The following is a 6,000-nucleotide window of genomic DNA, read 5'->3' as shown; positions in this document are numbered from 1 at the left end:
GTATTTGTGGTTTTAAAATCCTCTCTTCTTTTTCTTTCTTGAATTTTGATAAGTTATGGTTGTGCACTACAAGAAAAAACAGTATTCATAACACTTCAAAACTGTTAACCGGGAGTATTGATAACGCTTCTGAAAACGCTAACATAACCCCTGTTATTAAAAGTCCTGTCTTTTCTATAACAGTATTCAAATGTTATGTTCAATGTTATCTTAAACTATTCAATAACACATTTTTAGTTGCTATAATATTCAAATAATAACATTTAGTTAGAGTATTTGGTTATAAATTTGAAGTTTAATCTTATACTTTATGCATAACACTTTCCAACTATTATGAAAATTGTTATATTTGATCATTTTATAACGTTTTTAGTTCATTCTATTATATAAATCATAACTTTTTGTCCCAATTATAATATATTATACAAAACAACCATAATTATTGTAAATTCTCCCAGTAATAACATTTTGTTTTTTTTTGTAGTATGCATTTTTAATTGTTGTAAAAAGTTTTTTATTATTGTATTTTGATAAAAAAAAATCACAATTGATCACAAGTGTAATATTAAATAGATCAAAAAATCTAAAATATTCAATATATATGATAAACCATGAGTATTTTTACATTTGAAGATGAACTACTTCAAACCATGACACTGTCCACTTCAAAAGTTCTTAGTTCTAACTTGAGTTTGAAAGCATACATAATAAAATTCTATAGTCTTGCACATCTTTTACTTCAAAAGTAAAAAACAGAAACATAACAAGATACACAAAAAGTAAACCATGAAGCTTGCTCCACCCTCCAATTCATCCATTTCATTGTGCACTTGTCTTTGTTGTGAGGTTGATTTGCTTAGCTACACAAGAGTTTAAATAATTAATGCTTAAACTTAGAGTTAATAGTAAACTAAGAGAGTACGAAAATAAAGAAAGTTAATAACCTCATTACGACTTTATAAGTTGGTCGTGCAATTACACTAATTACACTAACTAAGCTGGCCATGCAATTACAATAATTACACTAACTAAGCTGGCCATGCAATTACACTAACTACAGCACATAGGCATGAAAGATTGAAGATTTATGCTTGGTAAAATATTCATTAGAAAAGTTAGCTCAAACACTTTATGATTATGAAATGAAAATGCAAATGATACACCAACCAAACATATAAATATATATATATATATACAATACAACAAAAGAGTACAAAGCATAAACTAAGCACAACGATAGAAGTAAAAGATAAATGTATTTCTAAGAATGAGAAAAATTAAAAGCATTTAACAACATGGTATTTAATAGAAAAGGAAAGAGACTTGACAAGATGCTCATCCAAATAAGCATAGATTCTTTACACTTAGCTAAGAAATACACATAAACTTGAGATCACTACCATCCCAAGTCCTCGAATTCCCAAGTATCAAACATTCTTTCTTTGGTTGACTTAAGCAGTTGCTGAAATAAAGTTACAAATCTCATCTTTTGGCTCTTTCTAAAAAACAAACTCTGTTGCCTTAGCAAAATACTTGGCAGTACTATAGTCATATTTCATAATGTACAACCACTTTGTAGATAAGAATTCATATAGGAAAACCTCACTTATTAGTTTTATTTGTGTAGAAAGAGGCTGTGACTTTTGTGGCAAGTCAAATGATATTGGTATTGAAAAATATCTCTCTACATTTTGTTGACAAAAAACAGCTTGTAAATAATGAAAAAAGCCTTCAATAAGCAGATAATGAGATAAGTAAGTAACCCTTGGTATAGCAGATAATGACATGTTCTATTATGCATCAATAAGATTGGAAGAGAAGATAATGATTTTAAATGGTTATGGCTACTCTAATTTGGATATGAAAATGTGTCCCTTCAGATATTAGACATGCCTAAGACATCTTAAAATCTGCATAAATCAAATCTGTAAAATCTCATTGCAGTGCTTGCAAAACACTTACCACATCTTTTGAAGTTGGTGCATCATCTAAAGTTCTGTGTCTGGAATGGTTTCCATGCAAACCATGCCCAAAGTTATTCCTTCTCGCAAAAGCCTCAGCTGCACCAAATAATCTTTCTCGAATCTCCTGTCCCACTAATGGAACATTCCAACATAAAACAATGAGCAATTAGTTTAACTTCAACATTAAATATGGAGAAAAAGGCTCAAAAATTCCCTGACCACATAATAGAGCTTCTAAACACGTGCAAACAATGTCTAATAGGGCAGCGAGGTTGGATGTTTCCAAGAAAAAAAAAGAACAAACCTGAAGGTCTCTCTATTCTCTCTGCAGCTGGCCTAGGATTTAGAACCGGTTTTCCACTTGGTTGCTACAAAAGGGGGAAAACAGAATAAACATGGATAAGAGAGAGTATACAGAATGCATGGATGCAAGTTCCAATCGGTAATTTTGCAAGTGTATTGCAGATGTAATAAATAATGTACACACCCGAGCTCTTGAACTGGATCCAATTTGTGGATATTTCAGTATAGTCCAATCAAATACATAATCGAAGTGATACCCTGAAAAAAATAAATTCTCACTCAGATAAGATTAACTCTCAAAAGATCCATCATCTTAAAAGTCCAATGCATCACTAACATAATGGTGACAAACACTTTGAAATTGAAGCCTCAAGAATCTTTTAATGATTAACCTTCTTGAATAAATAAGTCTTGAAAAAGCCTCTTCAGATATGAGTAGTCTGGTTTGTCTTCAAACCGTAATGACCAAAAATAATGGAAGTACGATGTAAATTCTGATGGATATGATTTACAAAGAACCTGCCAAATTAGTAGGCATATCAGTATCTCCCATGCCTTTACTTTAAAAAATAACAGTACATGGTATCAATTTAAATGAGCTGAAAAATTCACCACCAACCATCTATAATGAGCTAATAATACCATATTCTCATATGAGAGTTATAAATGCTAACTTCACCCTACACTACTTGCAAGAGCTTAAGATCATACCTCTATGGGAGTAAGCATCTTCTTTTCACTGATCTTGTCGTATTTCTATTTTTTCGTACCTGCTTTTAATCCCTGCCAGGGAAGACTAGTAAAGAAAATAAAATAAGTAAATAATATGGTGAAACAAAGCAATGAAACAAAGGAAAATGGATTTCAGCATATCACATAAGTATCCAACCTTGCCCTCAAAAAATACATAAGCACATAACCAAGAGACTCCAAATCATCTCTTCTACTTTGCTCTGCATAAAGATTACATTCACAATTAGATAAAGCCCAAAAGTCTCAAGCATTAGAGGGAGAAACAAATAACATATTCTCTAATTATGAATTATAAATGGCTCACCAACTCCAAGGTGAGTGTTAACACTTGCATAACAAGTTGTTCCTGTGAGATTCTTGTTTTCCCTGAAGCAATAAATTAACATAATGAGCAGAAATTTGAAGGTTGAAGCGAATTTGGATCAAAGAACACAAAATTGATAATGAGAAACACATAAGTATCACCCTAATGTTTGCCCAAACCAATCTAAAAACTTGTTATTTAATATTAACATTTATAAGTTAAAACTCAACACAGTGATAATCATTACACATGATATAAACACCTTCCACTTTACTTAAGACCATAATATTTCTCAAATATCTGTTACCTGTATGGAATGTGCTTGTGCGTCTGAAGATCCCTATACTTTTTTGCAAGACCATAGTCTATGATATATACCTGAAATAAAGATTAAAAATAAAATTAAAAAATAGAGTGTTAGGCTGTCCCAACATCAAACTGTGAATTAATTATTCTAGCTTTGATAGATAGCATAACCAAGGTCAGGTGAACTTAACGAAAGCGACTCATAAAAGGATAAAGCCGTCCCTACTCCAATTCATAAAGGTTCATAAGTTTAGGAAGTTTAGTGTCCAATATCACAATCAATGAAAATATGAATTCAAATTTAAGGTGTTATAACACAAGAGCCAAGGTTCCAACTATCCTAGTTTATCTTTATATGAAATTCTGTTCTTAGAAACTATAACTCACAAAAGTTAAATAACAACTAAAGTTTAAAACACAAAGGCCAGAAGTTGGGAAAGTAGCTAGCAAACTGAAAAAAAATAATATTAAAGACCAACAACAACACAACAAATGTATCAAAAGTAGTTTCCAGATGTATCAAAAGTCCAAATGGAATATTGAAAGCACGAGGTCTATTGATTTTTCCAAAAAAAATAGATCTACTAGAACTCATAAACAACCCAGAAAGTTATTAAAGTCTAAACCATTCTATTCAATTTAATTTTTTAGCATACAAAACAGTTGGAGAAAAATCGCACACCAATACAAATATTAACAAGAATAAACCTGAACTAAAGGGGAAAGGGCTTACCTTCATCAACTGCAGCAAAAGAAATTATTAAAAACAAAAGCAATGGCACAAACCAAAGAAATAATATTTAAGCAAAACCAACAAATTAAAGCCCACTTAAAGGATCTTGACACAACCATAATGTGAAAATATAAGGTTTATTTATAAAAGTTCTAGCAACAAAAAACAAACATGTTACAAAGCTGAAAATATAAATAACCAGTATGCAAGAAAACATAAAATTATGTCAAATAATAAAACATAACCAGTCATGTAATGAAAATTTGTTGCATAATGATTAAAAATAAATCAAAGATCACTTTAACATACATTTTAAATCAAGTTAATGGTACTTTAGCACTTTAGAAAACACAATCAAAACTATGGTTCTTTTAACTATACTTTAGAAGAAAAACGGTTAAAACAACACTACATCTGTATGAAAAGAAGAAAGACTTAAAATTTTTATATTACCAAAACAAGCTAAAGCAGCAGCAGAGGAAGCTAATCCAGCAGTGGTGGGGAAGTTACTAGCTAGCCACAGAAACGCTCAATGGATTCTTTCCCTCCTTGTTATTAATATAAATTAAATTATAAAATAAAGTTGCTGAATACCTACTCATCTCTCTTAGTTCAAAAACAACTTCAGAATAGAGGAAAAGCTGGAAGGAATCAAAGAACTCAAGAAAATAAAAGGTTAGGCAAGAAACAAGAATAAACTGAAGCCATATATTATATTAACTCAATGACTAAGAAACAAAATAAAAAACTAGTTGAGTACATACCATGTTGAATAATTGGAGCTAAGCACTTGGTCATTATCAAATAAGAACAGCAGGTTTCAATAATTTCATAAATTGCTTGCATATGGAAGCAAATTTTCAATTATCAAATGGCCAAAATCTCACAATCCAATTTGGTTGTATCCTCAATTAGACAAGTGCCAATGATCTCCATTTCATCATTACAAAAAAATACATAAAGGTAGTGTGCAAAACATAGTATTTCAGGCAAAAAGATAACTAATAAAATAGAAGAACAAATTTACTAAACATGAAAAATTTAAATGTCTTTTCACTTCTGTGATCAAGAACCTAAAACATGCAAATGAAATACAATTGTAAAAAAAAGATATGCAAATAATAATAATTTAACTTTAAGAGAGTAGAGCTTCAGTTCACACTTATAACAAAAGCTTAATAAAATCAGATAATACAACATGCATAAATCAAATTTGTACAATCCTAACTTCATACAAAAAAATACAGCAAAAAGGACTAAAGGAGAGGTAACTACAAAAATACCAACACAAGCAATTCTAACCATTGTAGAGACTAGCTACAATTAGTTACAGGAAGAGTCTATATTAACAGTAATACTAACAGAACTAAAGACACTAACAAATAAAAATAGTAAGGTATTGACTAAGTGTTGTCGTCAAGAGAATACTGTAGTGCACCAAATATTTTTTTTTTAGATTATTTAAATTTTGTGCTTTATTTGATTTAAATGTTAAGTGTGATGAATTGTTTTATTTAAGTGTTGTTATTTTATTTAATTGTTTATTTGTTTTATTTGATTGTTTGTTATTTTATTTAATTGTTAGAAATGTTTTGGTTAATTAATTTAATAAGTGATTAATTGTGTAACATGTTATC

The 6,000-nt window shown here is 30.0% G+C and overlaps 1 pseudogene; it reads right to left on the bottom strand.

The window, feature by feature from the left end:
• Positions 1-1,864: 1,864 nt before the first annotated feature.
• LOC133824236 (casein kinase 1-like protein 11) lies at positions 1,865-5,668 on the bottom strand (annotated as a pseudogene).
• Between the last annotated feature and the right edge of the window lie 332 nt (positions 5,669-6,000).

The sequence above is a fragment of the Humulus lupulus genome, chromosome 3, assembly GCF_963169125.1.
Source record: "Humulus lupulus chromosome 3, drHumLupu1.1, whole genome shotgun sequence".
NCBI lineage: Eukaryota > Viridiplantae > Streptophyta > Magnoliopsida > Rosales > Cannabaceae > Humulus > Humulus lupulus.
The sequence above is the reverse complement of the archived record's forward strand: the minus strand, read 5'-3'. Positions and strand labels throughout refer to the sequence as shown.